This window comes from Toxorhynchites rutilus, chromosome 1 (genome assembly GCF_029784135.1).
Source record: "Toxorhynchites rutilus septentrionalis strain SRP chromosome 1, ASM2978413v1, whole genome shotgun sequence".
NCBI classification, from domain to species: Eukaryota; Metazoa; Arthropoda; class Insecta; order Diptera; family Culicidae; genus Toxorhynchites; species Toxorhynchites rutilus.
Window position 1 is genome coordinate 49386489 of NC_073744.1, and position 24873 is coordinate 49411361.

The window sequence follows — 24873 nt, forward strand, 5'->3', positions numbered from 1 at the left end:
ACTCTACAAAGAGCTGTGCACGTCGGTCCTCCGGCGAGACAGGGGGTTGGAGGCAGGACTAACAAGCCGCCCTATAAAAACAAAAAGTTACAAATAACACAGAAATAAATACGGATCGGAACAATCGGCAAAGACCTAGGCGACGAAATAAGGACTACGATTGGAAGCTTGGAACATGGAACTGTAAATCGCTATGCTTTGCAGGTTGTGATAGGATAATATACGACGAACTCCAACCCCGCAAATTCGGAGTCGTAGCGCTGCAGGAACTTTGCTGGACAGGACAGAAGGTATGGAAAAGCGGGCATTGTGCGGCTACCTTCTACCAGAGTTGTGGCACAACCGACGAGCTTGGAACTGGCTTTGTAGTGCCGGGTAAGATGCGCCAATGCGTAATCGACTGGCTGCCGATCAACGCAAGGATAAGTAGACTGAGGATCAAGGGCCGTTTCTTCAACTACAGTATCATAAACATGCATTGCCCACACGAATGAAGACCCGACAACGAAAAGGAATCGTTCTACGCGCAGCTGGAGCAAGTGATAAAGAAAATGACAGCTGCCCACAAAGGGACGTGAAAATTGTCATCGGAGACATGAATGCTTAAGTAGGGCGAGAGAGGATGTATAGACCGGTGATTGGGCCGAATAGCCTGCATGCCGTATCAAATGACACCGGCCAACGATGTGTGAACTTCGCAGCTTCTCGTGGTTTGGTAGTCCGAAGTACTTTCTTCCCCCGCAAGGATATCCATAAAGCTACTTGGAGATCACCTGACCAACAAACAGATAATCAAATCGACCACGTACTAATCGACGGAAAATTCTACTCCGACATCATTAATGTTCGTACGTATCGCAGTGCGAATATAGATTCGGACCACTACCTAGTTGCAGTATGCATGCGCGCAAAACTGTCAACAGTGTATAACACGAGACGAAGTCGAACGCCGCGGCCCAACACTGAGCAACTACGGGACACCGCTGTTGCCATGGAATACTCGCAGCAGGTGGAGGCAGCGCTATCAACGGAAGAGCAACTAGGCGCAGCTACTCTTGAAGATGGCTGGAGGGATATTCGTACAGCCATTGGTTGCACTGCTATAGCGGCGCTAGGTACGACAGCCCCGAACCAAAGGAACGACTGGTTTGACGGCGAATGCAAGCAGTTAGTTGAGGAGAAGAATGCAGCCAGAGCGAAAATGCTGCAGCACCGTACGAGAGCTAACGTGGAACGATACAGACAGGCGAGGAACAGGCAAAACTAGATCTTCCGCACGATAAAGCGCCAGCAGGAAGACAGGGATCTCGAAGCGATGGAACACCTGTACCACGCAAACGATGCACGGAAGTTTTACGAGAAGCTTAACCTCTCGCGCAAAGGCTATGTGCCACAAGCCGATATGTGTCGAGATTTGGAGGGTAATCTTCTCACTAACGAGAGTGAGGTGGTTGAAAGGTGGAAACAACATTATGACGAACATCTCAACGGCGATGCAGTAGTGGATGGAAGCGGTACGACAATAGATTTAGGAGCACGTGCAGTCGATGACCGTTTTCCGGCCCCTGATCTCCAAGAAGTAGAGAAAGAGATTAGACGGCTGAAAAACAATAAAGCCGCTGGTATCGACAATTTATCGAGCGAGCTACTAAAATACGGTGGTGATGCACTAGTTAGAGCACTGCACTGGGTAGTCGACAAGATTTGGGAGGATGAGCGCTTACCGAAGGAGTGGATGGAAGGGATCGTGTGTCCAATCTACAAAAAGGGCGATAAGCTGGATTGCGGTCATTACCGTGCGATCACGCTGCTAAGCGCCGCCTACAAGGTATTCTCTCAGATACTTTACCGCCGCCTATCACCGTTTACAAAGGAGTTCGTGGGACAATATCAAGCGGGATTTATGGGTGCACGAGCCACCACGTACCAGATTTTCGCGATACGACAGGTTCTGCAGAAAGGTCGCGAGTTAAACGTAGCCACACATCACCTTTTCATCGACTTCAAATCAGCCTATGATACAATCGATCGGGACAAGCTATGGCAAATTATGCACGCTTAAAATCACACTAGGATTCGACTTGAAATCACAGAGAAGAATGAGTTCATGACTGTAGGTAAATTTTTTCAGGTTTTTGTGATTATGATGGCAATAAAAGTAATTAAATTATGTTTAGTTGTAATTAGTTTATTATTTTCGTTAAGACCATATAGCCATTATTTTTCGTTCAATGATGAAGTTCATTTAATTTTATCGAACAGCTTAAATCCAACATTAAATTTACATCAGTGGTTCAATTCATAAAAAACAACTTAAGAACAAAAGATGCACGTCATATCGAAATCCGTGTAGCATGTCTCATGAATCCATTTCCATTTCTTTCAGCAAGCTCGAAAGCTAGCTTCCGTACGTCAATATTCGTGATGCCATAAAATCGGTTTTCTAGGTCAAGTAGGTGTTGCATGATCTCCGCTCCCTGCTCCACCGTAAACACGGTCTCTCTTGGTTCTAGTTTCGAGCTTATCACCTTCTGAAAAACGTGATCATGTAATGTAGACCTGGGTGTTCCAAAAGTCGTGGATGCACGTTTGATAAAAACTCCACTAGCAATAGCCTCTGTTGCAAGGGTGAGGTTCTCCTGAGACCAACTCCCTCGATTCGTTTTCCTCTGTTATTGGAAAATATGTCTTAATGGAAAATATGTCTTAGAAACCTTCAACTAAACGCAAACCATGCCGGGATCCCCCACTCAAAGGGTGACGGACTTAACCCGACAGCACACATTTTTCAAGAAGACTATTTCTATTAACTTATTGCTTTAACTTACCTCAACTCGAATCCCAGTGATTGCTAACAATCCAGGGGACAAACTGTAGAGCAGCGGAAAAGAATTTGAAACCACGTTCAACAATAAAAGCTTAAACTTCACTGACGGAAAATTACATCCGGCTACATATCATCGGCACTCGCGTTTGTTCTGATTTATATTTTGACAATTGACGGATCACGGTGGGTTCGATGTGATTGAAAACGTCTAAAATAATAAATACTAACATGTAGAGTATTCAAAAACGTAGTCAATCAGAATTCTCTAGTAAAACTCAGGGGGTGCCGGTCTTATCCTCACATTAGCCACATATCACCTTTTCATCGACTTCAAATCAGCCTATGATACAATCGATCAACAACAACAACAACAACAAGCTATGGCAAATTATGCACGAACACGGTTTTTCGGATAAACTGACACGAATGATCAAGGCGACGATGGACCGAGTAATGTGTGTGGTTCGAGTATCGGGGATCCTCTCGAGTCCCCTCGAATCTCGGAGAGGGGTACGGCTAGGTGATGGGCTTTCCTGCTTGCTATTTAATATCGCTTTAGAAGGTGTGATCAGAAGAGCGGGGATAGACACGAGTGGCACGATTTTCCGAAAGTCAGTCCAGCTTTACGGCTTCGCAGACGACATTGACATTGTGACACGAAACTTTGAGACGATGAAGGAGACCTACATCAGACTGAAGACTGAAGCCAGTAGGATTGGACTTGTCATCAATACGTCGAAGACAAAATACATGCGAGGAAGAGGCTCCAAGGAGACAAATGTTAGCCTCCCACCAAGAATTCAGATTGGCGGTGACGAAATCGAAGTGGTAGATGAATTCGTGTACTTGGGCTCACTGGTGACCACCGATAATGACACCAGCAGAGAAATACAAAGACGCATTATGGCAGAAAATCGTGCTTACTTTGGACTCCGGAAGACGCTACGGTCGAGTAAAATTCGCCGCATCACGAAGTTAACCGTCTATAAAACACTGATTAGACCGGTAGTCCTCTACGGCCACGAGACGTGGGTTATGCTCGCGGAGGACCAGCGCGCCCTTAGTGTATTCGAACGGAAGGTGTTGCGCACCATCTACGGTGGAGTGCAGATGGATGACGGAATGTGGAGAAGGCGAACAAACCATGAGCTGCACCAATTGCTGGGAGAACGTTCATACCGCGAAAATCGGCCGGCTTCGTTGGGCTGGACACGTCGTTAGAATGTCGGACGATAGCCCAGTAAAAATGGTCCTCGACAACGACCCGATAGGAACGAGGAGAAGAGGTGCGCAGCGGGCAAGATGGCTCGACCAAGTAGAACCCGACTTGCGGATCCTACACAGACTGCATGGCTGGCGACAAACAGCTATGGACCGAGCTGAATGGAAACGACTTTTGTGTACAGCACAGGCCACTGGGGCATTTTGCTGATTAAGTAAGTAAGTAAGTAAGGGCGCAATACGTACGCACGGCAGCGCACAGTGGTCCCTCAGAAATTCTAGGTGGCATTCAACATAGAAATGAACAACAATGCCTGACCGAATGAATGGTCTATTTTTGTTCTATTGCCATCAAGGCATCTAGTATCACATATGGCAACAGTGTCCGTGACGATTTTCGTTGCGATGACGACGTGACAACGTGTTTGATGCAGTGAACCAGTGTAGCGATAAACACGCACGTTTTTCAAATTTTTCACATGTGCTACAAAACAGATAGAGAATTTTATGCTGATTTCGAATTTGTATTCCGTTTTGACGTAGGACTACGTCTTTCATTTCTATACTGGGGTGTAAAATCAAAGTTTCGAAAACGAAAGCATTACGCCGAAGACCGAGATTTTGAGCGTTAATAGCTCCTAAACAACCGAACGAAAAGGTATGATAAACACTTCATTCGAAAGATACAATGTCTACGCGTTATATACTTATTCCTTTTTTCATCCAAAAACTTGTTTCAATAGCCTTAAAATTGCTTCCAAAACAGGCTATTGAAATCACCAATCGATATATAAGCGAGCGCCGTTCGGAAATCCACTCATTCGTTGCGTGGCAATTTCTCAAGGCAATTAGGGTGGAGGTGTAGTGCTGGAGTAGAGTAAAGTTTTCCAAGGCCCTTTCTCATGGCTAGAGACGAATGAACTGAAAAAGTTTAAAGTCTCTGTAATACAAAACCTAACCTAATCTAAATCCACCCAGTTATAATTGAACAGCGATTGGAGCATGTTGTCGCTGTTGTAGTGAAGCTAACTTCGTTTATCATGAAAGCGCTGATGAATGGTGTCACTAAGAGCCTGTTTGTGCACCTTAGGCCAGAAGGGAATCCATCAGTTGGAGAGCGATGCCACAAACGGTTCCACTTGAGACATCGGAGCAGCCATCATACACACACATACACGCGCGGAACTATTTTCGTTTGGTTGCCATCCAGCATCGAGAAGATTCCGGAAAGATGTCATCGTTGCTGAGAAATAATCTACCAGTTCCCCTTGGAATTGAAAAATACATTCATGCGAAAGAGTTTATTTTATTGTTTTCTAACCATATAACACAGTAACCAAATACATTTGAATTTGTGATTTTCCAATCAAGTGAAATTAGCAGGAAGGCTTCTGAAGATTAATCTTCTCCACCAGTAGAATATTTTCGTATCCAATATTGGATGCGCGCAACGGAAAATGTTTCGCATCACGGAAATCATAATTTTCAATCGATTATTGCTCAGTCGCTGAAAGTTTCAAACTCAGAGAATTCATTCGCCTCTAGTTTGCCTTCCAAATTGCCATCGTAAACCACACCTTCTCTTGATTCAATCACGGACAAAAAGCATACTTAAGCGATACTCTGGTGTTGAAACGCATTCATTTTTCGTGAGGATATCGACAAGGCAACATCGTTACTGAACGAGCTGAACGACGAGGGATCGAGGGATTAATTACCTGGCCTGACTTGACTTGAAACTCATTCAGTTTGTTTGGAACTGTGAGGGAGCGCAGAAAAGCCGATCCATCAGGAGGAGAAGAGAAGGCGACCGAGAGAGTATCAGCATCGAAAAACATCGGAGCCATCATACACACACACATACACGCGCGAAACTATTTTCGTTTGGTTGCCATCCAGCATCGAGAAGATTCCGGAAAGATGTAATCATTAGCATTAGCATTGAGCAAGTTGCACAATATCGTAGGTGGTACGAATTCAGAATTGTTCAGTTAAAAGCTAGCCTCCATCCGTCGCTGATGATTAGTAATATCTCTTAGATGAAGGTGTGCTTTCTCCAACAGTTAAGAATTGTCCTGGCCACGTCCTTGCAACTGCTAAGGAAAGGGAAGGAATGTTAGTTCGATATTTACTTAAGAGAGATGCAGAGAACTCTACGACCTCTCATAAATATCTCGGGAATTTAGGATATGTGTTAGTGGAGAAGGTAAGCCATAGGATACACTCAGCCGATGTTACTGGCGCAATTAGTTGTTACTAATAATTTAATGGTAATCATATTACTATTCCTATTACTATTACTAATACTATCACTATTACTATTATTATTCCTATCATTATTGCAATGACTATTACTATTACTAATACTATCACTATTACTATTCTTATTCCTATTTTATTACAATGACTATTACTATTACTACGATTATAAGATATTACATCGTAGAATGTAAAAAACACGCTCCGGCATCCCGATAGTCGTCCTAATAAGTAGCTAGAAGGAAATAATTGGGTTATGAAATTTTGATTTGATTTATATTGTTAAAACTGTAAAGCCCGTGGTAGTAAGAGTGATTTTGGTTTCTCTTCTGCCAAATGCACAAACTCTCTATTTCTTCAGCTTTATCTCTTCCACAATTTTATGATCAACCTATAAAATATCACGAATGCGCTGCGACCGTTCGATAGTTCCAATAGTTGTCCAAGTGTTTTATCGTATATCGAATAATGATCCAATTGTTCCATTCTTCCCCCGTTGGCCAAAATTTCAATACCTGTATATCTTTATAATCAAAAGCTGAGCATGAAATTCAACAGATAAGGGAGGTTTACATAAAAAAGGAGAATTTGCGAGATAATATTATTCACTAAAAAGAAGACATTGTACCTTTCACCATTTCGAAATGTAATCGAATGTGTTGTAGTGCGCCAATGGAGCTTTGGATGTTTATGCGTGTACAAAATCACTCCATCATCGGACAAGCAATGAGTGGTGCTATCATAATGATTACATCTTCCGTTTTCTCCGGGAATCTGGTTATGCTCATGATAATAAATCCAACATATATTGTTGTTTCCTCTAATTGAGTCCCCATATCGTAGAAAGGAGTCGCTTTGGACTACTGTTATTTGTGTTTCAAAAATTTCTGAAATCGCCACTAAAGTTTCCTCTTCACCCCATAAGTTCCCATTCTCCAACGCGAATAATGCATCATCTATTTTTTTGGCGGTGTCCTCTCCTTGAGCATCATCGTCAACGCAAAAACACGGCAAGAATCGAGCTATGTTCTTTCTAATGTATATTACCACTAATTTTCTGAGCATCTTGATGGCATCTGATATTCCGGAAAGATGTAATCATTGCTGAAAATTAATCTGCCAGTTCCCTTGGAATTGACAATTACATTCAAGCGAAAGAGTTTATTATGTTTTCTATCCATATAATACTGCGACCAAATACATTTGGTTTTGTGATTTTTCAATCATTTGCGATCAACGTAAGACCACGTCTTTTGGCAATTTATTAGAGATGCAATGAATCTTAAGAAGGAATTTCCACCACAATAGATCAAACTAATGGTCGCAGTGGTACAATGCTCCTACAGAAGAAGAAGGAATTCCCGCTCTACGCGCACTGGCAAACGATGTTTACTCAACAATTTCTCAAGCGAGAAATGAAATTGTTAGAAAGGATGAGCGAACGCAAAAATTATGTAGACTGATTTGATGCAACAGATATTTTGTCTATTGGAAATGGAATACAAATCGTATCACAATATAAGCAATGTATTATGTATTATACAACTTTCGTGTGATTGCTCCTTTTGCTGAATATTGTGCCTTCAACGTACCGCTCTCGTTTTCGAAGTCCCCCAAATATTCATTTATTTATTAATTCAGAACCAAGTAAAAACAAATGATCACTAAACCAACGATAGTCCTACGTCGCCCTTGCGGTTATAACACAGATATAACCCACTACCTGTTTTTAGTTTAAAAAACTTGAAACTGTGAAATGAGTGTATGAAAGTAAGTACATTTTCTACACTGGATTTATACAAAAGTAGACCTACAAAAATTCTCAATACACTTCCAAAGTTTTTCATAACAAATTGTCTTCCTTAGGGTCCCCTCTACACTTTCCCTTTAGGACTTCGGGCCACTTTCGACCCCTTTGCGAATTGATTGAAAATTGAAAACGTTTTCAGGAAGTTTGAAAGCATATATTTAGACACCCCACACGTGTTTTTCCGAAAATTTCAAATTTAACCCCCTCCCCAGCCCTTGCTTTGGAGTTCATAACCAAAATGACTTGAAAATAGATTCAGCCCCTTCGAAAACCCTCATACACCAAATTTCAAGACCTTTCCATTCATTTTTCTATTTAATGCCACCTAGAATGTCTGAGGGACCACTGTGCAGCGTAGGGGAACGACTCGTTATGTTCGTGTTTAGTTCATGCTATTAGAAAGAAAATGAAACGGCAAACGCAGCAATCATAAAAATAATTTTTATCTCAATGCAAACTTTTAAACTATTATTCGTGCTACACAATCAGAAAATGACCAGTTTTCGAAGTAGAATTGAAATCCCCACAACAAAAATACACCTCATTGATTCAACCGGACGTTATGGGTAGGATTCGGCGATCATGGATCGATCTTTTCGCCTCCGATTTCCGATTTTTTGGATCGATTCTTCGTACCCAAAAAAATCGTGAAAATCGATCGTTCCGATCTTTTTGATCGTAGGAATTTTTTTTGTAAATCTGTGTTTCAGCGAACATTGATATTGATCTCACCAAAAATAACCTAATAACAACATTCATAAACATTGGATCCCTTTCAAGGTTGTCAAATTAGTGGTCGCAAATTTAGGAGAAGCAGTTTTGTAAGTTTAGACATTACAAAACATTTACACAAGTTATATTTCCTCCATCACATGCACCAAGCTGACAGTGAAAATTGTAACGAAATTGGATGGTGAAATTCGGTTGACGTTTTTTTCTAGAACTGGGACCACTACGATACGACTCATAGTTTTTGAGATATAAATTATCAAAGATTTCTTTTACTAAAATCGTTACGCCCTATTCCAAATCTACACTTTTAGGTCGATTTCATTTGGAATCACTTTATAGGATCGCTGTAAAAATAAAAGAACACAAATCTGCACGAAAAGAACGCTTGCGCTGTGTGAATTGGAAAAGTGGTGTAGTTTTATCATGGCGGTTGGGGATCACATGAGCTCTAATAATCGTCATCACATACAATGAAAAAGAAAACGGGAAAATCTCCAAAAAAAACTGACAAAATATTCGATGAAGAAGAGTGACAAGATGAAGAAAAAAACAAGTGACGACTCAACAGTTTGAAAAAAATGTGCGGAGGAAAACAAACAAAAACACCAAATCATCTACAGAGTGAACCTGAAAAACATGGGTTCAATTGCCTGAGAAATTTAATCACATAAATTAAAAAATTGGACGTTTTCATTATCAGTCAGTCACCTGAGCCCAATTATACCACTTACGCTTGCGATCATTTTAGAAAATTCGCTGCGCCCGATTTTTACTCCCCACATATCGCTTTTCAAATTTCTGGAAACGGCCGCAAAGCATTGTCATCGAACTCTTTCACAATTGCGATGTTTTGATTGAATTACGGCTGGTTTCGAAGCCTGCCAGCATGGGGACGGTAAATGAAAGCAGTGCCTCTCCACGAAAATCCCCGCCGTCACGAACTACATGGGAACAATTCAGAAGCTGATAATGTGCCTTGATTTCGTCTATTGAACAATTCACCGTCGATGATGATTATCTTGGAGCCATAAATAAAATCACTTTCGTCGATACCCGTGACACTGGGCCTATTGTTTTCGAGTTCTTTATCTCGCCGAGTTTGGTGTTCAATTAATTAATAAGCTCATCCGGAGCTCGACCGGATGTACAGTCTTATCTTCCCATCCCATGTTCTTGTTAGGACCGAATGTCGCGGGCACCAATCGCTGCTTCAGAAAGCTAAAATATGGTCCGAAAAACGAAGCACTGATAGCGAATTTCTCAAGGTTTATCCCGCCAAGATTAAGATGGTTGAAAAGGAACATTACGGTGGTCGAACGTGATCAGACAACAACAACAAAAACAACAACAACCAAACGAATAAAAATCAAAACGAGACGTAGTTTTATCATGGTGGTTGCAAATACTATCAGCGCTAATAATCGAACAGAGTCGTCATTACATACAATGAAAATGAAACGGAAAAATCAACATCAACAACATCATTCGAATAAATTTAGCTGTGAAGATTTTTTTTTTCAATTTATCCGACAGACCGAGACCGAGAAACTTGAGTGTCTGCAAGCGACGAACCCAGCAGTCGTAACAATTGTAAGGTTCACCGTCATCAATGATGACGATTTGAGTTCTCTCGTTTCCATCTGGCGAGGGACTCACAACTCATTGGATTCCGATCCGCGCCGAAGAACTGTTAGCTCAGTTATGCAACGGAGCAACGGTTCTCGGGGAGTGTCTGCGCTGAGATGCGCCACACAGCTGAGAGGAAGGTAATCATCTCCTCTCGGGTGGTTGACCACAGGAGAATACGGCCGCGCGGTCAAAGTCACTGCCAACCCCGGCGTCTGCAACACTGATGGCAATGGCAAGGACGGTTGTTGGTACCCAACATGGGAGTATCAAGAGAGATATATTTTCGCGTTCGCTCTTGTTCGTATGCTCTCATCGATGACTACTGCTTAAACTTCCCCTCAAAATGAAGTTGCACTGTTTGGGTTCGAGGAAAGCAAGCATCTATCAGTCGCGAAGAAACTGCGATACGATGAATGTTGATGCTTATTAGTTTCGATTATTAGTTTAACCGACGTCATTGCATGCTGTTTAACAACATGATTCGAATAAAATTGGCTGTACAGATTTTATTTTTTTCATTTATCCGACAGACTGAAACCAAGAGACTTGAGTGACTGCAAGCGACGAACCCATCAATCGCAGAAATCTCGGACAATATTACTGTAATTTCGGATTAAATATTATCTTGATGCTCTTCTATGGTCTTCGGCTTGTTAACATAATCCAAATCGGTATTCAATTATAAATTGTTTTTAATTTCATTATCGAAGAAAAAAGAAAATGAAATTAGAAACAATTAAGAATTCAATCCCAGTCAATAAGACTTTTTTTTACGTAATTTTGACAACTCGGGTGTTTCAAACGCAAAAAAAAATCTACAAGTTGGCCTATAGTGTGGCATGCTGGACGCAGAAGTCTTTCAGTTCTTTTGCATGCATTTGTGGGAACACAAAGTGTGTCAACATATTGGAACTGGAGGTAAAGTCACCCTAAAAGTATGCCCATTTTCTGTGTTCACATAAGATAAGATACAATCCCCGTTTTCACTTAATTAGTATATTTTTCACTAGCTGACTCGGCGAACTTCGTAGACACAGGTTCCAATAAAAATTTCATGCCACCAAAATTCCCAAAAATATCACACAACGTAATGAAACCGATCGCAGTTTCTTCAGTGGGATGATGGTCCCGCCGCCTTCCCCAACAAAGGTTTGAGCAAGACGAGTTATCTAGAAGATAATATTTTTTTCCTCAGCTTTGAAATCAGTTTAACAAAAAAAAACGAACTGATTTTACTTACAGATATAAGTTCGAAAAAATATTTTATTACATTATCAAAAGAGAAGCCAATACAGGGAAACTTCGATATAACGTACCCTCGATATAACGTACACATTTCCAAAGTGTAAAGGAATTTTTTTTTCAATATTTTGACGTGGGACTACGTCTAACCAGAATATATGGAGGGTAAAATGAAAACCTAAACACAGAACATGCAGGAAAAAATGAAACATTTCGAATGCTTATAGCTCGAACATTTCGTACTGGATAGGAGAGATGTTTGCATCAATTGATAGGGAATATTTCTACGCATCTATCGCAACTAACAAAATTTCGTTTTTCATTAGATAAACAATTGAATAACTGTAAAATATTAGGCGTTATCTAAACGCCCTAACTGCATCGTTTTGATTGGCCCGATTTACGGTTTCCCTAACACAGCCATCAAAACCAAGCAGCCTTGGGGAAATCGGCATTGCAAATACATGAAAGTAGGGGGACTTTTGTTCTCATCGAAAGATGTTCCCTAACACAGACTTTAAAACCAAGCAGCGAAATCGCCATTGCAAACACACGAAAGTAGGGGGAGCTTTTGTTCCCACCGAAATGTGTTCCCTAATAAAGATTTCTAAACCAAGGTGCCTGGAGAAATCGGTATTTCAAATTCATGCAAGTCGGGGGTATTTTTGTTCCGACTGGAATGTGTTTCCCTAACACAGACTTCAAATCCATGGAGCGTGGGGAAATCGGCATTGCGAATGCATACAAATCAGGGGTATTTTTGTTCCGATTGAAATGTGTCTCCCTAACACAGACTTCAAAACCGAGGTTTCTGGGGAAATCGGCTCTGCAAATAAATGCAAACTGCGAGTACTTTTGTCTTCGCTTGCCTTTGTGCAGAGTGGAATATGTCTGTCCTAACATGATCTTCTAAACTTAGGAACCTGGGAAATCGTGCAGACACTAGAAGCGAATGAACTTCCCAGTTTCAAGCAAATTCGAGATTCGAGAAGTATGTACACTTTTGGGATGTAAACTTCAGAGGGAAATGTAAAATAAAATAATCGTTTGATAATTTTTGTTTGTCTTTATTGGAAAGATTTTCAGCCTTAGGCTGGTTCATCAAACGTTTGATAATTCTTCCGTACATATATTTTGTTCTAGTCATCATACCAAACGTAAAAGGTCCGTCATTAAATTTACTTGTAACGAAGAACAATCAATCACAATAAATGAATTGACTTTACACGGCATTTGTTCATTTTTTTCACTCACAGAGCAAATATATTGAACTCAATTGAATTTGGAAACTGTTTCATTCAATCAAGAATTTAATCAATACAAACGAATGATTGCTAAGCTAAGGTAGTTCCACGTGAACCTTGCGGTTATATCATAGATATAACCCACCCATTTGTTTCTGATAGAACAATGAAATATCTGTATTGTAATGTTAAAACAAGTTTTGTACCTTCAATTAATTCCGAAATACAGCTGGTTTTGTAATTCCGGATTCTAAGCGAATCAAGTTTTAATCAACAGTATGAAGGGAAACATCATGAGAAAAGCTGGCTTCGTCTTCTGATTGAAGTTATTCATTAACTTTACTAAAACAGCAAAACAATAATGTATTATAGACTACGTTTGTGAGTACTTTATTATGCTTCGATATAACGTACAATTCGATACAACGTACAGGGTGGGCCATTTAAAGTGGAAGGATTTGTTTTTGCAATAGCAAAGTAAAGAAGTGGAATTTAAATTTATTTTTTTTGAAATTCATTTATTTTGGTCCAAGGAGATTTGTTCTAACTACTTTTTGATTATGATATCTCGTAAATGACCGCCTCTGGTCTTGACCGCAAAATGTGCCCTTTTTTCGGCATTTTCCATCACTTTGCCCAATGTTTCGGCCGATATGGCAGCAATTTCTTGTCGGATATTGTCTTTCAGCGCAGCCAGGGTCCTTGGTTTACCAGTGTATACCTTGGATTTTAAATATCCCCATGAAAAAAAGTCAGGAGGCGTCAAATTAGGTGATCTCGGTGGCCAGTCATAATCGCCGTTTTTCGATATTAATCTTCCGGGGAACATTTCGCGCAATAATTTGGTCGTGGCAGCCGCTGTATGGCATGTAGCGCCGTCCTGTTGGAACCAGTAATTGTCCAATTCATTTTCACGTATAAATGGCAATAAAAAATCGGTTATCATTGTCCGATAACGCTCCCCATTCACGGTTACCGTTGCTCCATTTTCGTTTTCAAAGAAGTACGGGCCGATGACTTTATCGGCATAAATGCCACACCACACAGTAACTTTTTGGTCGTAAAGAGGTTGCGTTTCGATGAATTGAGGGTTTTCAGTAGCATAAAACCGACAATTTTGTTTATTCACTCCTCCATTCAAGTTGAAATGCGCCTCATCAGACATTATGATTTTATGCCAAAAGCCACGTTCATTTTTGGCCATTTCGATGGTCCATTTCGCAAAATCAAGTCGACGTGGTAAGTCAGATGGGTTAAGTTGTTGAGCCATTTGAATTTTATACGGAAACATTTTCAAATCAACACGAATTATACGTCGGAGAGTGGTTCGAGCGATGCCTAACTCTTGCGAACGATGGCGACCTGATGTCGATGGAGTCTCTGCAACACTGGCTCGAACGGCATCAATATTCTCGTTGAAACGTCTTGGTCGTTGTCTGGACAGATGACTGGCATTACCAACACTACCAGACGATATAAATTTGGCATATAATCGACGTATAGTGTTGTCTCCAGGCGATGTTTTACTTTATTTTTATTTTTCCTCGCACGTTTAGTTAACACAATTGAGAAGTTATTTTGAATGTACAGCTGAACAATTTCAGCGCGTTGTTTAGGTGTGTATTGTTCCATGGTTAAAATTGTACTGAAATGACGCTTCCAACGCGGTATGACATTTGTTAATCTGACACCTCTGTCAAAAGTTATGGGGTTGCCAGATGCTTCCACTTTCAATGGCCCACCCTGTACAATTTTAAAAGTGAAATGTACGTTATATCGAAGTTTACCTGTACTCAGTCTTGTCCGCCACAGAGCCGATACGATCCCGACTAGGCACTTGCAGCCAATTGGTCCACCAGAGCATAAGTCCAACCGCCAGCCTAGTTTTGTATATACAATGAGTACCCCCATACAGAGATGTCAAGAAATTTTCCATCACGAAAAAATCCTAGACCGGCCCTCACGAAACTTTTATTGTATATCCTTTATACCTGCGCGACGCGCGCGAGTCTCAAACTTATGTAGACCACTTTAATTTTTTTTAAACTACTACAAAAGCAAACAACAAATTCGGAAATAAAAATAATTTATTCTCACCACAGGTACATCAGATATAGCTTTAGGAGCTTTGCTCTCTCACGCTATCATCAAAAAACAACAGCGTGTCTTCTGTTTCGCTCGCCCATATTGATCTTATACTGCTATAGCATATATATACAGTAGGGTGCTAATGAATGTATGGGAAAAGATCGACCCTAATATTTCAAAAAGTTACCCTATACAAAATGTTCACCACCTCGAAAAAACACCTTATGCCGAATTTCAGCTCAATCGAACTTAAGGGAGAGTGGCGTAAAGTGGTCATACTTTGAGTTTTTTGAAAATCGAAAAATCACCCAAAGGAAATCGGAGTTTTCGAAAAAACATTTTTGATGCCAAATGTCTTAAAATGGCATGAAACGTCGAGATCTAGTGTCATCTCGAAAAAAAATTTTTTTGTCAAAAATCGGCACTCTGGGACGAAATGAAAGGTATGGCTTAGGGTGCCAATAAAAATTGTTATCTCGATTTTTTTCGGAACTTGCTACGAAATGTTGATTTGCACAATAATATACCCTATGCAAAATATTAACTCATTCAGACTTCATTTACTGATGTCGCAGACGATAAAATTTGAGTTTATCGAAAACCGAAAAATCAGCGGAAATCGGGGCATTTCAAAAGAAAATTTGATGCCAAATGTCTTAAAATTGCATGACACGTTTAGATTTACAGTTATCTAAAAAAATTGTCTAACGAGGGTCTTCGTAGCCTAATTGGTTGCGTGTCCGCTACTAAGCGAACGATCATGAGCTCATAACTCAGGACCCCTCAACTGACCATCTTTGTGTGTTATTCTACGATCTGCTGCATCGGTAATTGGTGCTAAGTCCAACACAACAATGGAAACCTCATATCAACAGTCCCGCTGTGAACAGTCCAACTGTGAGCATTCAAACAATAGTAATATTCTAACGCCGAAAACGGCGGCATGAGTTGTGTATCGATAGAATAGAAATACTCTTAGGCCTAAACAGCTACTGTGTAATAGATGAAAAAACAAATTTTTATCGATGGATAGGAATCTTACGCCTAAAAATCGCTACAGTGTTATATACAACAATAGTTATCTTAAGATAGAAATGTATACGAATAATAGAGGCGAATGAACTGCAAAGTTTAAAGCCTCTTAAAAACAAAGAAGATAAGAAGATACGAATAAATTCGGCTCTGTTACAGCTGAATTGCTAAATGAGCCTAATAAACAGATGGGATAAAAAAAAACCTTATTTTGCATAGGGTATATTATTGTGCAAATAAACATTTCGTAGCAAGTTCCGAATGAAAAATCGAGATAACAATTTTTATTGGCACCCTAAACCATACCTTTCGTTTCGCATGCAGAAAAAAAACTGAGTCTCAGAGTGCCGATTTTTGACAAAAAAAATTTTCGAGATGACACTAGATCTCGACGTTTCATGCCATTTTAAGATATTTTATATCAAATTTTTTTTTTCGAAAACCCCGATTTCCTTTACTCCCCCCTTGGGTAATTTTTCGATTTTCAAAAAACTCAAACTTTGACCGCTTTGCGCCACTTTCCCTTAAGTTCGATTGAGCTGAAATTCGGCATAGGGTGTTTTTTTCGAGATGGTGAACATTTTTTATGGGGTAACTTTTTGAAACTCGAGATGACCATTTTTATTGGCACCCTAATATACAGCCATTCCATGTCAAACCGATATAGTGGTTCTGAAATTTTCGTCAAAAGTGGTAGTTTTGTTCTTTATCGCAAAACATTAGACCCGTATTTTTTTATATTTTTATTAGGGTGTCCATTTCCATTTTAGGGTGGTTCGAAAAATCAATTCAATCAATAAATCGATTATATTTTCGTAATTATTGATTGTCGTCGTTCTTTATTGTTTTCGTGGCTATGGACTAGAGGGCGCTATATTTTTTTATATTTTTTCTTGATAGCTGCTGAGGATTTTAGCATTACATATCTCGATATCGAGATGCAATTTTTTCGTTTTTGAGGTATGATCTTTCAAAGTTAAACAATGGTTCGAAAAAAAAATTCCCCCTTTTTTCCAATACAAAAATTCATAGCTTTTGAACGACTGGACCGAATCAGATGATCGACATATCAAATTGATGCTTATTAGTTAGCTTTCTTTTAAAAAATATTACTTTTGCGAAAAATCTGGATTATTGTTTTTGTGATTATTGATTGAGTTAGTTTTCCGTAGTTTTCTCGGTTAAAGATAGAGGGCACTATATTTTTTATATTTTTTCTGGAAATCTGAAGTTTTTTTACATAATAAATTCGAAAATCAGAGAAGTGTTATTTTTCGTTTTAAAGTTATTATTTTGCCTATTTAACATGTTTTAAGTTTTCGTTCAATATTCCAATGTGATTAGACTAGACCTGTGCGACTATATAATCTCCCCGCAAGTGTGATATTTTTTCAAAGAAGTTAGCTGATTAAATTTGATTTATTAATTATCTAAATTGGTTCAGTGGTTCAAAAGTTATGAATTTAAAAAAAAGCATTTTGGGAAAAAGTGGAAAAGAGAAGATTTTTCGGACCACCCTAAAATGGAAATGCGTACCCCAATAAAAAAATTTAAAAAAAAACAAAATTACCACTTTTGACGAAAATCTGAGAACCACTATATCGGTTTGGCATGGAATGGCTGTATATTAGGAGGTCAATGAATGTATGAAAAAAATCGACCCTAAAATTTCAAAAAGTTGCCCTATACAAAATGTTCACTACCTCGAAAAAACACCCTATGCCGCATTTCAGTTCAATCGGATTTAAGGAGAGTGGCGCAAAGCGGTCAAAGTTTGAGTTTTTTTGAAAATCGAAAAATCACCCAAGGAAGAGTAAAGGAAATCGGGGTTTTCGAAAAAAAAATGTTTGATTCCAAATGTCTTAAAATTGCATGAAACGCCGAGAAATAGTGTCATCTAAAAAAAAACAATTTTTGTCAAAAATCGGCATTCTGGGACTTAGTTTTTTTTGAGTACGAAACGAAAAGTATGGATTTGGGTGCCAATAGAAATAGTTATCTCGATTATTCATACGGAACTTGCTACGAAGGGATTTGCACGATAATATACCCTATGCAAAATATTAGCTCATTCGGACTTCATTTACTGGTGTCACAAACATTAAAATTTGAGTTTTCTTTGGAAAAACGAAAAATTACCGAATAATCGTCGAGATTCACAGTTATCTCGGAATGTTTTTTGTCAAAAAAAAAAGTTTATCAACAAAAATTGCTAAAATTTTTCAACCAAACAGTGCTAGCCGGAAGAAATTTCTTTGACGAAAAATTCCGCCGACTAGAATCGAACCCGAACCCCCGGCGTGACAATGTGGAACGCTAACCACTCGGCCACGGGAGCACCTTTCATAGGTATTAAAGTTTTCGAATTAGTTTTTTTTTGTCAAAAAACGTGCAATTTTAAAATGCCACCAAAAATCAGTTTTCATTTGCCCAGGATAAAATTCCTACCAATTGTTGAAGACAATATGGGATTTATTGTGTTTCTTCCAGATCTGCAATATTATAACCTATAGCTTTGGATAAGACACCATTTCGATCAAATCACCCGTTTTAGCGTCATAGTTTTTTTTTCCAAAACTATACCATTTTTGCATAAGTTTTTTTCGAAAAATGGGTCGTGATCGTATTTAAAAAAAATAATACCGTAAAATGACAATGGTACCTAATGCCGAACAAGTTGGCAAAGTTTTAGCTAAATCAAAAATATGAAATTAGAAAATTCTTCAAAAACTCGTGTTGATTGGTGGAATGCCTCAATTGTGTGTGAGACACGAAAGTAGCACCATAACTGTCTAATAACTGTAACTGTCGATTTACATTAATTCCAAGTAGGCTAGAGAAATGTAATACCAAAAGTGTAAAGTTTCGTTCTAGTTTCTATGTCACATTTGCTATTCATCTATTCGACGTAATAAACAAAAATCAAGGACTTTATTCAAAACACATACTAGTGCTTTATTTATGAAAAAAGATAAAATATCCATCAGCATCAACTTTGATTGTATTATTTCCAGATTGAACATATTTTAACCCGCTACTTTCCTCATGATACGTATTCATCCTTTACACAGCGCATTTTTTAAAATAAAAAATAAAAAAAGGGATTGCTATTTGGAATTCCTGTTATTTTTGGAATGTGTAAATTTGCAATACATTCCAACTACAATCAAATTTGAGTATCAGAGCAGGAAATTGTCTATTTGAAATTTCTCTTCAGATATGACAACAGCGAGGGATAAAGCTCCATATTCCTTACCTTGAATAACCTGTTCTATAAGAAGAAGCATGGTAACAACTCGTTCAACTAGTCTGGATCGTCTGATAATTAAACAGTCTGCTAGTGAGGCACATAAAGAGAAATAATATTTATATAAATATTACAAAGGGTGAATCGTATTATATATGATAGCGAGAAAAATGAATATGGATAAGTAATAAAAATCATATTTGTCAATGAATCATGAGATTATGGGTACCTCACATTAAAATTTTCGATGACACAAATGGCTACATAAAGTATCTCGAAAAAAAATATAACAATGCAATGAGAACTTTCCTCATTCCTGTTCTCACTGTGCTCTTCAGATGCCAATTGGATTTTTATTCATCCTTATCCTTCTTCTCTCATTCGGCATGTATTCCAGTTCTTATTCTCGCTTCGAGTCAATCAATAAATTCGATCAACAATTCGATCAAAACAGTTTTACTTTCTTTTTTTTCTATCGTCCAGTCTGCCAGTGGACAAATCAGATGAACAATACAATGCCGATTCAAATATTAGTTCCAACACATTAAAAACTCGAGAGGCCAGTCAACCTGACATTTACAATAGGAACAGGAAAAATCTAATATCGATAAAAATTCCAGAACAAATTCTATGCACTGTTCATAGTTTTTCTTGTCCCGTGACCGTTTAAAGCCCATTCAAATATAATCGGTTGGATTTGGAAAAGAGTGCAAAGAGGGTTCTTTCTGAGACAGAACTTTCTCTATTTCAATTTCTATGCGATATTGACAGATGAATGATAAGTTTTTGCTCAAAATATTGATGTCAAAAAATGAAGTATAGCTCATATAGACGATGCGTTTATCAAATGTTATTAGACGATATGGCCAAGTAGCTGCTAGGAATGCAACTATAAGATTCGAATCGCTAAGTGCAGACAAGGCGTGTTCTATCAATTCGCCTAATAGCCACTTAGGGTTCTAAAACTATTTAGCGTGTACGTCAATCAATTAGCTATCAGAATTTAATAAATTTTATTGAAACTTATCCTTCGCCCTCCCTTTTATGGGCGGAACGGGTAAAGGAATTCGCTAACGCAAACGTCACCACAACGCATCGTGCCAATATCCGATTACAGTCAGTCGCGATTAATTGCGGTTTGTACATGCTCCATCAAAAGTGAAGATCTGCGGATGTCACTTCTAAGTCCCGTTCTATCGGAAGGACCATAACACTAAACACGCCATCTCAACCCGAGCGTCATAAATTAAACAACGCTCACAGTTAGTTTTTGCCTCGCTGCCACCACCATGGCCATTCCTTATGACTGACACGCTCCGAGCGGTGGGGGGGGGACGCGTCGCGGAGGCTGAAGGTACAATATAAGTTACTTTACCGGAGTGAGAGAGGACCATTACGGGGTTCACGGAGCGTTGGTCCCCGGTAACGAGCGGATAAGTTTCATTTTTCAAGCCTTGGTAATTCAGTAATATACAGCCTCCAGGAAGTTGAAATGATAAACGATGGTAATAGAGGCGTACAATTGTCTTGGCAAAGGCATATTTGTCTAGCTGTTTGGAGTTAAAACCTCGCTCGTCGGTAGAATTTTTATTGATGGAAAAGTTCGTGTGAGTACTATGGATGAGTTGAAGCGTAGGCGTCTCTCACAGTTTTGGATTGCCGTTGAAATGTATTTACAATTCTTTTTACCACGAACAATATTTATTAGGCTCCTTTAGTGTTACTTTCCGTAGCCGAAACTTTTCTCTTTCACATTTTGATCTTATTGTTACTAGGCAGTGCTGATGGTCATATGCTGGACAACACCAATCCAATTGTGTCAAAGAAACGCCCTGACATTTTAGTATACATTTTTTGTAAACATATAAATGACTTGAAAGCTATTTGTATGACAGAACTCAACGGACTATTTTTAAGGATTTCATTCCGAATCCCGTAGGAAATAATCTTGAAATGACATGCGACGAGTCATTTTTTTTTGTAAATGATACTGTGTTATTTATTGCAGCTAATGATTTATATAAGATCATGTTACATTTAAATAAAGATTTGCGTTGCCGTGGCATGTTGCCACCAACAAAAAATATTTTTTTCGCGTACTTGGAATATATTTCAATATTTTGCTCAACCAGAGACTTCTAGGGGCATCTGGCAATACTCCATTTTTTTTATAGCAGCTTAAAATGAACGATATTAATTTGGGAGTCATTTTTATGTAGAAAATTGTATTTGAATTCGTTGAAAATGCAACAAGTTGATAAAGTTTTCTCCGTAAGCGTTCTATTGTATTTAGGATACTGTGAAAGATCATGTTATTTTATCAATGAAATGAATGGTGTTCGTGCAATAAAGTGAGCTTACACGGCAGTGGCAAACAGTATTTTTGGGGTTGACGGGCAGTGGCAACTACACTCTGTCCAACTTCTATAAGACCACCCTGATTCTATTTCGTTGCAACACAAACAGTTAGAATTTCAACAAGATACATTCATACATTGTTGAATGCTTAGAATAAAGTGTATCTAACGTCAATTTCGTTCAAAAAAGTTGTTTGTTTATTTATTGTGCTTGAATATGATAATTTCAGCTGTCCAGTTTCTATACGACCACTTTAAAATTCATAAGTATTATCAATGAAAAATTCAAAACGATCGGATTTCAACTAATAACATTGAAAATTCTTGTTGGAATACTATTTACCAATTTCTGCTGAACGGATTTGTCGATATTTTTCCAGTTTTAGGAAATTGCGACCTTGAGCTCTTCAATCGTGGTGTATCAATTTCCCTCAGTGCAGATTCTGCGTATAAGGTTCCCCTTAAGATTTTCAACAGGATTCAAGTCGGCAGAGCGAGCCGACCAGTCTAAAAAATTATGTTTTTGGTCCTTAACTCATTGCTTAGTTTACTTGCTGGTATGAATAGTAGCATTGTTTTGGAATGTGATTTTTTTGTGACGATATCCACGCAAAAACGGTAGGAGAGAGGATTCCAGAACATATATGTAATCCTTGAATGATGTAAAAGCTATCTTGAGCTTTCCGGTTGCACAGAATACCGCCCAGCCCAGCTTTGGCAAAACTCAGACGTCTTCCGATGTGAGATGAGAAATTTAACCTTTTAAACCCTCTTTATGTGAGGATTTTTTACCAAAATTTGACGAATTGTCACCCGAATAGAAGTTGAAATATTGCTTTATTTGCATAAGCAATTTTGCTGTACTAACTATTTCCCGCTTATCCTGGTCAGAGAGCTTCGATTTACGAGGAGCTCTCTCTTTCTTATCGTATCCTTGAGGATTTGAGCAATAATTGAGCACTACTTGATGGGATCGTCCAATCCGACGAGCAATTTCTCTAATTCCAACATTTTCTTGGTGAAATGCATCGATTTGTCTTTCTTTTCTGTCATCTTTTCTGTCTTTCAGATTTATTAATCAAAACAACTAAAACAACGGAAAATGTAACTGGTCTTATAGAAACTTATATTTATAGAAACAATGACACAAAGCAGCAAGATCATCACCTGGTCTTATAGAAGTTGGACAGAGTGTATTTTGCCACCAATGTTTCAATGCTTAAACTTTTTCTTTTTTTTTTATTCTTTATTTTTGAGACTTTCAGTCTCCTGGGCTGGTTCGGCTCAGACACTGTTTCATTAGTTTATTTTTCATCAAAGGTAAATATGTTTTCTTCCTCATGTAAGGAAAATGTTTTCTGAAGTTTGAGTCGATTCCTTACCTGATTTCCACGGCCTTATAAAGGGTTAAGTAGATGGTTGAAGTATAAGCAATTGAAATTGAACATAAGTGAAATTAAATATATGATAATCTCGTGAAATCGCTCAAATGAAAACGTCTCTATTGTAATTGATGATGAGATCATTGATCGCGTTCGGGAAATTAATTATCTTGGCGTGATTATTATTGATGACAAACTCAAGTTCAACACTCACAATGGCATCATGTCATCAAGAAAAATGCCAAGAAGTATGGTATCTCATGCCGATTGAAAAACGATTTAACTATTTGCAGCTATACAAATCAATCATCTCTCTTCATTAAGACTTTTTTGTTATTCCATTTAATTGTTGGCCAATGATACACAAATATCGAGATTACTGTGCATGCAAAACAAAAAAACGCGGTTGATATTGAAATGTAACAGATTCACTTCCTCATCTTTAATGTTAGACGCCCTGAAATGGTTATCCGTGAAGCAAAGAATGGTTCATTTTCAAAGTAGTTAACGGTTTGCTGTCTTGATATTTGTTTGGTCGAGTTGAAAGAGACAGTGACTTTCACACTCACAACACTAGAAACGCGAATGAATTAAGAATAAATGTATCCAACACAATGACAAGACATGTTGAACGTGCAACAACACTTACAAAAATTAAAAGACACTGTATTTCAGACTTGAATGCTGTGTTTTATTAACAACCGGACGATAGTTTTTTTTTCAATTTCACGACGAAGATTGTTCAAATGAATATTATTGCAGTTTGTTTTGATCTTCTCAATGAACCTATATTAAAGGGTGTGTCACATCAAATTGCATCACCGAAAAAACGCTGTAGAAATTTAATTTTTAGGAATTATATCTTCAGCTTTCGCTCATAATCAGATAAGAGTGTATAGATCACGTTGGCCATGCTTCACTGTCAATTTTTGGTAAATTTGGAAAAATGTCGTCGAACGAAAAAGAGCGTTGTGAATTAATCCTGCGCACTCATTTCGAGAATCCGGAGTTGTCACATCGGGACATCGGTAAAATGCTGGGAATCGTCCAATCCACGGTCAGCAGAGTACTAAAACGATACTTCGAGAACCTAACCATCGACCGGAAGGTGAAGAACGGCAAAAATGGATGCTCCGTCAGTGAAAAAGATCAAAAGCGCGTAGTTAAGCAGTTTAGACGTGATCCGAGAAGTTCGGTCCGGGATGTCGCCAATAAGCTGAATTTGTCAAGTTCATTCGTCCAGCGGACCAAGCAGCGGGAGGGCCTGCGTACATACAAGGTTCAGAAGGCTCCTAACCGCGACGAAAGGCAAAACATGATGGGGAAGACGCGAGCCCGGAATCTGTACATCGAAATGCTGACGAAGCCGCATTGCCTGGTAATGGACGACGAAACCTACGTCAAAGCGGACTTTCGTCAGCTGCCGGGCCTGTTGTTCTTCTCCGCAGAGGACAAATTCAGCGTTCCCGCGGAGATTCGCAAGCAGAAACTATCCAAGTTTGCCAAAAAGCACATGGTGTGGCAAGCGATTTGCTTCTGCGGAAAGCGGAGCGCCCCCTTCGTGATGACCGGCACGGTAAACGGGCAGGTTTACCTTAAGAAGTTCCTACAGAAGCGCTTACTACCACTATTGAAGCAGCACGAGGGCCCGACCATCTTCTGGCCGGATCTCGCTTCGTGCCACTATTCAAAGGGACGTGTTGGAGTGGTACGAAGCCAACGGGGTCACCTTCGGGCCAAAGGAAATGAACCCGCCCAACGCGCCGGAGCTTCGCCCAATAGAGAAATATTGGGCGATTATGA